Raw genomic sequence first — 13139 nt, forward strand, 5'->3', positions numbered from 1 at the left:
AAGCTTACATGGCAATGCTGTACCTGTTCCTGTGAATAAAAGAGGATTTCATTTTCCAGTGCTGTCAATCTGATACTTTTCATGAACACTGAAAAACAAAAAAACAAACAAGCAAAAAGAAAGAAAAATGTTTCACAAAAATTGATTTGTATCAACAAAGAAATTAATAATTTTTACCAAAAGTGTGGTGTGTCGACTAACATTTCCTCAGCCTCTTCTGCCTGTCAGTGTTAGAGATGTGCCAGATGGCTGGCAAATGTTCCATATTTCCAATTATGGAGATTCCCCTACTAGCCCTGTACAGTTTGAGGAGCTGTTTGCCAGATCTGTTCAGTGGTTTAATTTGCATCCTGGTTTTCACTATCACCCTGTAATAAACTTAATCAATAAGAGCTGTTTTTAATTTTAGTCTTTTTGCTTTGGCAGAATACATTCTCTCCGTGCTCACAGACAGAAAGCTCCAGCAAACACTGGGGAGAGCTGGCAGAATTCCTGTGACTCCAAACCGTGGTGTGGAAATGAACTAGCTACAGTTCATACTCTCTACACAGTGATTATCATGATTATCCTAATGGCAATTTGGGGAGCCTGGGCAAGGAAAGATGCATACTCATAGCTGCAAAATGCTGTGTCTGATGAAAACCCAGAGACCACTTGTGAGGATTAAAAATACAAAGGAAGGGACAAAACTCATGGTCTTTGCAAATTACAGCTCATCTTTAATTTGAAGGCAGAACTACTTCTGCCAGTGGACTTGAATCAGTGAATCCATTGTGTGGACAAATTACAGAACATGACTTCAGTGAAAAAAGTGGAATATTAGTAATGTAACACTGTTCAGTGTAACTTAATTGTATAACTATGTAAATGAAACTGTATTTTAAATACAGACTGATGGGGGGAGTGTGGTTAATACTGTTGCTGGCCAAGATATTTTTACATCTGTCCCACTTTCCACTTTTGTACTTGAATTGCTCGTTTGTTGTGGTTTTAATATTATAGCATGAGGTTGTGACAAGACTAGAGGGGCCCTGCCTGATTCTGAGCAACCAAAGACTTCTGATCTAGCTGAGTTCCCAACTCAGTTGCTAGAGAGAAGGGTTGTATTTTGAGTTAGGCAGTTCTGTTTGATTCTATGTTTATGTAAAAATCTTTTTTTGTTAAAATCTGCACAGACTCAAGAATAAACTGTGGGGAGAACTATATTTGTCAGAGTCTTTTGTTAATGAACCAGCTAGCCCATTACCAGTTTATACCTGTATACGTAATCTCCTCCTTAACCACTGCCTGCTCTACATCAATCTTTTATTTACCTCAGACAGGTAATAGTGACCCACATACCAACAACACATTGATATATTATATGACAGCAAGACATCTGGAATACTTCCTCCACCACATGACATTTTAGAAATATATGGTTATATACTATTTTAATAATTATTTATTAGCAATTGACATTTTTCTTCAGAGTTTTGACACAAATTTACTTGTTTTTTAAAGTATGACATTTTACATTCTGTTTCTTTACCTATCACTTGTCCCTTTTTAAATAGTGGCTAATTCGTTTGCACAATGAGTGTGTGTATCAAACTGTATTAATGCAGACCCATGGAATTCATTGGAACATGAGGTCTTATACATCTATCCATACGGTCATATGGCTGCTTTTGTGCTGGATGCATGCCATGTATCTATAGTACACTGAAAAGAAGAGGCAGGCAAAACTTCTTCATGAAAGACAATATACATCAGGAAGAGTTTACCAGAAAGAGCTACTGAAATAACTATAATAAGAAATATCAAGTAATTTCTGAACAGGAATAGAGGATAAGTAGCTATGAAGAACAAATAACAAATTAAAGTGAAGAAAACAAGGAATGGATATGATTGACCAAAGAGCCTTCACTTGTTTCAGAGATCTTTGCTATTGCTGGAGGTATAAATAAGCATATGAAATAGTTCCATGTATAACTAGGCAAGCAGTTCAGTCTTGTATTGAGAATAAGTGACTGCAGGCAGGATTTCTGGGTTCAGCTGTCAATTTAGGTAAATCCTGCCTTACAGGTGCTGGGGGGTGGCCAAAAGTCCAGAGAGTACAGCAAGAGCTGCTGGTGCTTCAGAGGAAATTATTAGATTTCCAGCACTGCCTCTCTTCCTACCTCTGATTGGTCTTTCCATAGGAGAAGCATAAAGGTCCAGAGGAGAGAACAGAGGATCAGCAAGGTGCAGCAAAATGCTTCCAGATCTACCCTCATTGAAAGAATCTCTTTGCTAGTGCTGGAAAACAGATAAAGGCCTCTGGCAGTCTCTGTAACTTTCAGAGAAAATGGAGGGTAGAAAGAAGCTATACCACAAGTGACTTGGTGTGGAGAGGTGATGAGAAAGTCGGACTCTGCAAGAACTGATGGGGATGAGATTTTTGGGTTGGTGGTAAAAGGAGCACAGCATGGGAAGAGGAGAATTTCAAAGTTATGCAGTGGAGACCTACAGTACTCTGAATTTGTGCTTTCTGGCCCATTTAAATACTGCTACATCTATGTGGCATCTCCTGACCCACTATATGGATGTCACTTAACCTCTATACTTCAGCCTCCCCACCTAGAAAGAAGTATTACGTCTGTCTCACAAGACTGTTGTGATGGTGAATTATTGAACAGTCACAAATGATTTTGAATTTATTTAAAAGCTTCTGTTCAAGTTTTTAATTAATATTTATATCTTTTTTCCCCCAATAGAACGTGCCCTTTATTTGCTGTCTGGCTTTTGATCTCATCGGGGCAGACAATGTCCTTTATATTATGTAACTTTTTTAGAAATTTATAAACACAAGGAAAAGATGACGACATTAGTATGCTGATGAAATCATACTTGGCAATAGAACAAATTCTAAAAAGATTATATTATGTTGACTCAAGACAAATCCTATCCATATATATGTGTATCCTATCAGTATATGTGATTTAAAAGAATACATTCAGAAGTACTGTAATAATAATGAAAAAATAATATATTAGGTCAAATTCAGATCACAGTTACACTATTGCAATCCCATCAAAGCTGTGGGAGTTCTACCAGTGGAAACGAGAGCAAAATGGGTCCACAAGTTTTGGTGTGGATATTACAGTCTCAAATTAAATAAATTAATGCCAAGATTTTCAAGTGTCCTGATTTGGGGTACCTCATTTTTTAGGTTGCCCAACCTGAGACACTCAGAGTCTGATTTTCAGAAGTGATAAGGATCAGCAGCTCAAACTGAATTAAATGGGAGGTGCAAGTCTTCAGCCCAAGGTGTCTCAGAATATGGCACCAAAATCATTTCCTGTGGTACCCTTCATACAGTTTAAGGCCCCATATTACATTTCTTACTCCTTCTTGCCAGACAAAACTCAGTGAAACTAAATTAGAATTTTGTTTGAGTAAAGACTGCAAAATGAGCCCTAAATCAGGAGGGTTGGCATCCTCTTTCATGTAATCTTATCACTGAAATTCAGCAAACCCATCATTGATTAGATTCAAAGCCTTTTTTTTTTTTTTTTTTTTTTGCCCTTGGATGGGGTAGAAGGGAAATATTTTTAGCTAAGATTCATACATTTTTTTAAGGCCAGAAGGGATCATTAGATCATCTAGTATGACCTCCTATAAAACACAAGCCATTAATATTTCACCTAGTTACTCCAGTATTGAGCCCAATAACTTGTGTTTGACTAAAGCATATATTTCAGAAAGGCATTCAGTCTTGATCTGAAGACCTCAAGAGATGGAAAATCTCTCTCTTCCCTTTGTAGTTTGTTCCAATGTTTAATCACTCTCACTGGAATAAACTACATACTAAAGAGAGACCTTCACTCTTTTTTCATCCTAGAAAGGGGCAGTATAATTTTACAGTTTTTTAACTGTTGTTGCTGTTATGTTGATGCTAACTGCTAAAACTGAAAGCTGATAAGACCCCCTCTTCTTTCACATGGATTCCCTGTTACTCACAGGACAGTTGGCCTGGGCCAGGAAAACGATTAGCAGCTGCAAAAAATACTGACATTTTGAAAATGTTCAGTTCCCATTAGTAAAGGCTATTTGGCAGCTAATGAAATTGTCTGTCTGAAGCTTTTTTACAATTCTTTCCTCCATGGTAACTAAGAGCCACATAAGTATAGTGAACAAGTGTTTTTAGAAACTTTTATGGTATCAGCATGTTCAGAGCCAGTTCACTAGCTCCACGCTCAACTTCTTATGAAAAGATGCTGCAACGGGAAATGTTATGCCATTGTTTGCTCAAGTTCCTGTGAAATGTTGGTGATTTGGGGCAGAAATGCACCACAAGAAAGTTCAATGGAGAGTTCTAAACTGGATTTCTTATTATGTTAAAATATATACATTTGCTGATTTGACTCACCAAGCTTTATAAAAGTGTAACCCACACCTACTCTCTCCTCCATAGTTCAGAGGAGATCTGTATTGAGTAACGCCCTTACTGCTTTGCACATCTATAGCACCTTTTCGTTTAAGACCTCAAAGCATTTTACAAATGTTAATGAATTCTCAGTACTATTTTTGGATGGAAGTTAAGATGGGAAAGTTAAGAAATTCTATGGCAGAAACAAGAACACAATCCAGAACTCCTAACTCATAGACCTGAGATATATCCACTGGACTATGTTTCATCTCATACTTTTTCCAGCCTGTGTTTTTTCTGAAGCTCAGCTGCACTTCAAATACATTTTACAGATATTAGGTTAGATGGTGGAGTTACTATGAGCCCTGAATAAAGAAGCACCACATAGTTGCACTGCCCCAAAAGCACTAATTGTGACTTAGAGTCGCAGTTTAGTCCTTGGTTCCTCCTTGCTCAAGGGAGGAAGTAAGTTGTTTTCTTGTTGTAGTTTACTCCCCCCTCTGTGCCAGAATAGCTGCACTGGTTAGTGTGTTAGGAGTTCAGGGGGTTGGAATCAGAGCATACCCATTTGCATGGGAGAAGAGTTAGTGCCCCTGGGGAAGCTGTTCTTCCTCAGTGTTACTACTGTAAAATGACAAACCTATATGGAAGTAAAGAGGCTCCTTATTCCTCTACACAGGCACATAACAAGAGCCATGATTTGATCCCAGGTGACTATATTTGCTCTTTGAGTAAAAAGAATATTTGAATAACTTTTCAGTTTTACACTTTTTTGTGTGGAAAGTATAAGACTGATGCAATGTATGGGACTGGTTGGGTGATGCATTGGATGTTAATCTTATACAGGAGCAACCTGATATATGAATAGACATATAACATTTAGCTAGTTTTGATTGTGCTTATCCCTCTGATGCAAGATTATTCCTTTAACAGTAGTTCATTTAATAGGACTTCACCATATTTCAGTGTGTTTTGGATATTTTTGATTTTTGGGTTTTTTAAAATGGAAAATGTATCTTAACAGATATATTTAAGGAGTCTTCTCTTATAGTAGAGTTGGTTGGATGACCTTATTAAAACCAATTATTTAGAAGAAACTGTGAAGGAGGAACTGACCTAATTTATATTTCTTCTTTGAGTGATTGCACATGCCCAGGTGTTTGTATGCTCCGGTGAACAATTGTCAGAGAGATTTTTCCTTAGCCATACACATTGAGGTGGCACAAGTACCTTCTGCTGCCTTACTCACCACACGCAGGCTTAAAGGACCAAGCCACCCCTTACCTCCCTCCAGTTCCTTCCTATCGCCCATGACAGTTGTTGGAGCTCCCTTTCCTTGCTCCTGCAAATCTTTAGTCAAAACCTCTAAGTAGTACCTGTTGTATAGTTAGTGTCATCCATTCTGTGACCCATCCCCCTTCCCCTCTCTGTTGGAATCTTTCCAGTTGTAAGGAACTAAGGGGGCGGGATGGCCGGGGTGGGTTGGCACTTGATGCCTGCGCAAGGTGCACAAGGCAGCAGAGGGTGCTCATGCTGCCCTGATAGGTAAAGCTAAAGGTAAAACTCTCCAACAACTGGGCACTGAACTGCACAAACTTACAGTGGAATGGGCATGTGCAACACATCTCGAAGAACAACAGTTACGGAAAGGTTGGTAACCGTTTTTTCCTCTTCGAAGGGATCTGATTTCAGGATACTTCCCAACCTTACTTCACTCCTCTTTGCCACAGAAACCATCCTTTAATCTGAGGACTAACTGGGAAGATGTCGCCAGTCAGTACTGCTCCTGGCAGGAGGGGTTACTGTTGAGTAGGAGATACTCTTCTTCTCAGGGAGATGAGGGCACTCCCTGGTGAACATCCTCCCTGTTTTGTAGAGAAGGGTGCTTGTGTGTTGATTAATCACTCCTGTTCTATTTCCATGTTACTACATCATTCCCTGCTGGATGGGAGGCTGGCAGTGCAGGTTGAATGGCCAGAAATGTCAATTCTCAAAGAAGTCTTAAAACTGCTGGTTCTCAAAAATTGTGGCCTTTCCATGCTTCTCCAGCCCCTGCAGCACAGCTGTGGGCTCTGGCTAGCAGCCACACACTTATACCCTCAACCATTATGCTGTCCTGAGAAAGGAACTACAGATGTTGAGCATCTGGTTCCTGACTTTTCTCCATACTGGCCAATCATGCCATGTAACATGCGGAGACGAATTTTCACATTGTGGCCACAGGAGTGCAATAGCTACTGTGTGACACCTGTCTCATTCTCCTGACCTCTCTTTCCTTTGACAGTTTTTGTCAAAGGGAGCTATTAGCCTCTTTAGGAGAGCTCCAAGCTCAGACTAGGACTGAAATCCAAGTCACATAATGTAAACCCTCTGTTTGGATTTTTGCTTGAGAGGATCAACGGGAGGTGTGTGAAAATCTGTGTTATATTTAACAGCTGAATTCTGGATTTGAAGCTATTCACTTCTAGCGTATTCAGGTACCAAAAGATAACCACGCTGGGTGTGTTTATTTTAAAATTGAAAAATAAATAAACCAAATAAATCTCCTGCCGCACAGCACAAAGAATTTCCTCTGGGCCAGCTCTATCTCTTGATTCTATAAAGGATTTATTAGCTTATTTTGTTAAAAGAATAAAATACATCATTCAGCTGTCAGTGTAACGCATAAGACAGCACTTCAACCCAAGAGAGACAACAGCAGAATAATTTAAATATTATTAAAATGGTTCATAAAAATCCTCACAATCACAAGCTGTTTATACTTTTCACACCTATGGACCTGACTGACAAAAAAGAGAAAATGTGAACACAAGTTTGGAAAGTGTGTGTCAACTATTATGTAGTGAACTTTTTATTAATTTAACATAACATTTATAAATTAACATAAACAGACACAAACTGATTTTTTGCACATGTTCAAAAAAGGATGTGATTTTAACATACCTGTCTGCTGTTATTTTAAATTACCAAAACAATGTCAGCACTTCAGCCAACAAGCCTGGTGATATAGTCCATATACCATTTGCTTTGTCAGACAACGAAAACAAGTCTTTAATTTTCCACGATAATAGTCCCAAGCTGTTCTTGTGAATGTTTTATTTCAGAAGCTTCAAACTCTTCCCTACTCCATCTTCAAATACTGTCTTACTTTTCCCTTTTTAGAAAAGACAGCATGTTCTGAAACGTAATAGTTGGCACAGAATTACACATGGTGCTTTTCTGTTTGAACCTTTTCTTTTGCCAAAACTTTGTAGTCATCTTTGTACGTGGGGTCCTAATGTATAAATATTGTCTCTCAGGGCGCTGAGCGTTTCTGTTTGTTTTCTGACGCCAAGACTTTCAAAAACAAGAGCCTATTTTTTTCTACTGAAGTGAATGGGAACCATGTTAGCATTGGAAAATCACTTATTTAGGTGCCTAAATAAGGATTTAGGAGCCTAGCATTAGGCTCTTATTTTTTAAAATCTTGGCTTTAGTTTGGAACGAGTGTGAAATGGGTTTTAAACTTGTTAATAATCCAATTTCATGATACTTATTTTGCTATGTGTAAATGGGCTTGTCTTTAATGCAACTGAGATATGATGCAACTCAAATCAATGGCAAGTTCACCAGAAAAGATGACACATTATGTTCTGCTTAATTAAAATGTGGGGGAGGAGGAAACCCCACCTGATATCAGATCACAGAAACAGGGAGTTGTCAGAAATCTGGAAGTTAGAAAATTCCATATTAAAATACAGGAATAGAAGATGCACCTAACCAGATCAGGACATCAGTTCAGTACTTTCAGCAGCAGCCAGTGCTCAGACTGGGGAAAAAAAGTGAAAGTAAGCATCTCATTCCTACCTTCTCCCTCAACACACACATGCTTTTTCAACCATTAGCAATGAAAAGTTGAGATATGACCCATTCATCTGCACTTTCCTGTTAGTCTGTCAGTATCCAATTCCGAGTGCTTCAGCGAATGGAAAAAAAAAAAGGGGGAAAAATGCAGACAGTTGTGCAGTGCTATACATGGTGTTTTCCAAGGAAAGAAATACAGCCTAATGATTCTCAATGGTAAGGACTTTTGCCTAATTAGGAATGTCTGCATATGGTTAGGTGGTTTTGACACTGGGACTTTTGGAGTTGGTGACCATTGGAAACAAATGGATTTTCCTCTAAAGACCATTTATAATACAGGTTCAATGAAACAAAATTATTTCAATGACCATTTCCAAGATTATTTAAAATTAACTCACTTTAAGTCAGTATCATCAGATTTTTCAGATACTCTGGGGTGGTGGATTACTCTCCTTCAATTCTATTTCATCTCCTTTTGGGGAACAAACACTTTAAGCCTTTTGTCAGTGGGAGACCTTTCAGTCTTTAGTGAGCTGTCAAGTTTGATGTGAATAAAGTAAGGGAATTTGAGAATCATTTCTGATTTTAAAAAAGGCATCTTCTCTCAATAGAGAAATCTGTTTAATTACGATGATGGGCTATCCAAACTGGCGGCCCCACTTAAAAGGATTTTACTATATAATCAAAACATTTGTCTTTGAACTTTGGGGTGAAAAGCATTTACAGAGCTATCAGCTAGAATGTGATGGAATCTCTCCCGCTCCTCCTTCTCCAGATATGATTCATGTGAAGCTGAGGGTTTGCTATTCAACTTCACAGATGCTTTGCAGAATGCTATGCTGAACAGAGTTTGAATTTGTGCATACTTCCCCATTGTTACAGATAACAGAACTGTATAAGCTAAAATGTAAGGCCTAATTCTTAGGTCTGCTATGACTCTCCCGTATGCTGCTCTGGCAATGAAAGGGGCCTAGTTTAACTGACCTCTCAGCATTTTTCCCCAGTGTAAGAGAAAAAAATCCCCATTTGGTAGAGCAAGTCAGCCACCCTACCAACTCTCTGGTATACGGGGTGTGACTTGAGTCCCACTGTGCTCTGATTATTCATGGCTGTTAAAATGACCGCTTACTAGCCCCAGAATCGGAGAGTTGCCAAGGTGATGCAAAGCAAGTCCTGTGCAGAGTGCAGCTTGGACAAACCGAAGAATCAGGGCCTAACGTTACATACAGACAGAAGTGAGGCTAGTGGGCAGAGGAAAGCATTTAAAGAGTTTGCAGCCACAGTGCAGTCTCCTTTGGCTGAAGGTGCACACCCACAAATGGTCAATTCAGTCTGTAATTTAGGAGTACGTTTTGCTTCCCACTGACACTAAGATTTCACATTGCACCTGCGAGTAATGCTTTCTGTCATCTCCAAATAGCGAGAAGACTGTTCCATTCTGGCAGCTGATGGCCTAGCCTCAGTTATTCATACCTTTGTCACTTTTTGGCTGGACTTCTGCAGTGCAGTGTAGTTGGACATGGAGTTTCTGAAATGCTGAAAGCTTCAACTAGTACAGAATGCTGCAGCGCATTTCCTGAACAACAGAGGTGACAGTGAGCATATCAGACTTGCTCTCCACTCTGTACACTGGCTTCCCATAGAAATTTGAATAAAATTTAAGGTCTCGGTCCTTACCTTCAGAGTGCTCCATGGTCTGGGCCCAGGATAGCAAAAAGACTGCCTAATGCTCCAAGATGAAGACTGTGTTCAACAACTATGCTCCTCTGGTGCAATGGAACTTTCTACAATAAGGATAAAGCCCATCTTTGCAGGAAACAGAACTTTCTCAGGGGCCGATCCAAGACTGGAATGAACTCCGCCAGAAACCAAGAACCATCACAAACCTCACCGCCTTCCACTCTAAGTGCAAGGCACATTTCTTTGGTGTTATGTTTGGCTATTAGAAAGTTACTTGCACTCAGAGAGAAACAAGCCGACAGGAAAGTAGAGAGATGTAAATACAGAGAGGGTTTAATCACTACTCTAAGACCAGCCAGAACTGGCTGAGCTATCCCATAATATTCTAGCTCTGTTGCTATGGCAACAAGCTAGGCAGGACACAAAATACAAGCTATGGCAAGCTAGGCAGGATACAAAATACACGACATATCCCTCCCCCCTTAATGAAAACATCCATTTAACAGAACAATCACTAAACTAGGGAATGAGAGTAGACTGCCTCATTTCCCAGCTAAACCCCGGGGATTATTCTGCCCTATAAACGTGGGTTTGCCCTAGCGAAAGATTCAACCGTTGAGGAGGCCTTCTCTCTCTAGGAGGATTATGGTGGATTTCTGGTATTCTTGCACTGGAAGGTGTTATTGGTGCTGGTGTAACAAAGGGCTCAGGACTCGTAGCTCAAACAGGTGAGGGTGATGTATTTGCTGCAGAGGTGGATGGACAAAGGGAGTCAGAAACATGTGACTCTTGACTGAAAGATATCTCACCTGCAATGGTGAAGTCAGGCAGTTCAACTGGGGATGTGTCTTGTATGACTTGGCAACAACTGATCTACATGCCGTTGCCAGGTGAGATCATTTGCCGTCTGGACAGTGTAGGAAACAGGTCCTGTCTGGGCGATGACTGTAGCTATGTTGACATCATCTTGGTCACTGGAAAGAATCAGGAGGATCACCTTAAGAAGTTGGATGCTTCCCTGTAAAGACTGGAAGAGTATGGCCTAAGAGTCTGGAAAGACAAATGTGAATTCTTCCAGTCCTCTGTTGAATATTTGGGACATATAATTGATGCTACTGGCCTTCGTAAGCCTCCTGCAAAAGTTAAGGCTATTGTGGAAGTTCCACCTCCTCAAAATGTAAGCCAATTCGCTCTTTTTTAGGGCTATTGAACTATTATGAAAAGTTTGATTGGGGTAGCTGTGTTAGTCTGTATACAGCAAAAACATCTTCATGCATCTGATGAAGTGGGTTGCAGCCCACGAAATCTTATGCCCGCAGAAATTTGGTGCTACAGGACTCTCGTTGTTTTTGAACTATTATGGAATATTTATTCCACAGTTAGCAACACTACTAAAACCACTACATGAACTCCTCTGCCAAAACAAGGTCTAGAAGTGGACTGAAGCCTGTGATGTTACATTTAAGAAGGCTAAATGTGCACTGCTAAATTCAGAGGTTTTGACACATTTTGACCCGTCCTTACCTCTACAGTTGGCTTGTGATGCCTCTCCTTATTGTGTGGGAGCGGTCGTGTCACACATTATGCCTTCTGGAGAGGAAAGACCCATTTCTTTTACATTATGCACCTTAAGGAAGGCAGAAACTAATTATGTCCGAATTGAATGTGAAGCACTGGGAATAGTTTTTGGAATTCAGAAATTTCACCAGTACCTGTTTGGACGGAAGTTGACACTTCTCATTGACCTCTAACCTCAATTTTTGGACCACGCACAGGCATTCCACCATTGGCTGCTAGTCATATGCAACAACCAGGAATATACTTCCTTCAAATGGGCCAGCAAAATCAATGTGAATATTCTGCCACTGATTTTCAGGCCAGGCCCGTGGGTGTAAAGGCGCCAATTGAGGTGTGTTCCTTACACTCTGACATGAAGTACAATCTCTTTCCTTCTCTTCAATGGGACTGTCCAGGTCAGGCCACCAAAAGTAGCTTCATGCAATATCTTTCATGTACACTATTCCACAGTGACCTGAATGTAGCTGTTCTAACATTTGCAATCTTGGTAATGGTGGAATAATGACGTGCATCCTCCACAACAAGCAACCAGAATGGATTGATAACTCCATCCTTCTTGACATGTAGGAATGAATGTTGGGAGAGACCTGAGAATCCTGTAGAGATGTTCCGTGCATCACTAGATCCATAACTTGGGACAGTACTGGGTCAACGCGAGTTGCCCTCCTTACCTGAGTAGCAGTGATGGGTGTGTTCTCTATGTGTTCAAAATAGAAGATTTCTTTCTGGCCAATATCTTGATGTTTTACTGAGAAAGGCAGTACTGAGAGACCATCTGCGTTGCAGTCCAGAGTGGATCTCTGATATTTGATCTCATATGTGTGTGCGGAAAGCAACAAAGTTACCTTCCCTGGCTGCAGTCTTGCAAACCTGCCTTCCACTTATTAGCAACTGCTGGAATATAGCAACTTTTGCTGGAAACCGAGGACTTACTGTAAGTGCGATCTATTGTATTTTTTTTTAAAAACCCCAAAACCTAAAACTCTACCAAATCAGGACATTCCACATGCTTCTCCCCCTGACAAGGGGATGAGAGAACAAACAACGCAAGACAGAGTCATAAAACATATTGCTTAATGTATGACTGCAGGGTGCTTACATATTACAGTGATAAGCGCAGCATAAGAACTATATAGAGTAGAATACTTACCCATCCACCAAAACAAAGGCAGAGAAGGGAGTTAATAAAAGATGATGAAACAGGCACCTGAGAGACTCTGGCAGTGTTGTCATTTCAGTCAAAGACATCTTTGGAGAAAAATTGTTAATAGTGGGATATATAGGAGGAACAAAGCTACCACTGTGAGTTCATAAAGAAATGGTATTAAAGAAATAAATTGTGGAAGAATGAAGTGGCAAAGGTATAGAAAGAAGACACTTATGGGTGAAACTGCAGGTGTCCTTTGAAGTTTAGATGGACTAGTAGAAGATCGTCTGGCTTTCTTACTAAAATGCATGCTATTTTAGTTTATTACAGATAACATCTTGAAGGCAAGAACCCTCAATCGTGCTTTTCTTATGCTTCTATATTCTTTTGCTTTTTCATCACAAGCTGAATGGGAAAAAAAATCTTTAACCAATTCTATCCTGACCAGCTCTCTAAATGAGTGGCAACTACTTTGAATTTTCAGACGGGGAGCCAAAT

The sequence above is a fragment of the Emydura macquarii genome, unplaced genomic scaffold, assembly GCF_026122565.2.
Source record: "Emydura macquarii macquarii isolate MOO-44397 ecotype Brisbane River unplaced genomic scaffold, CSIRO-AGI_Emac_v2 contig_2636, whole genome shotgun sequence".
Classification (NCBI taxonomy): domain Eukaryota; kingdom Metazoa; phylum Chordata; order Testudines; family Chelidae; genus Emydura; species Emydura macquarii.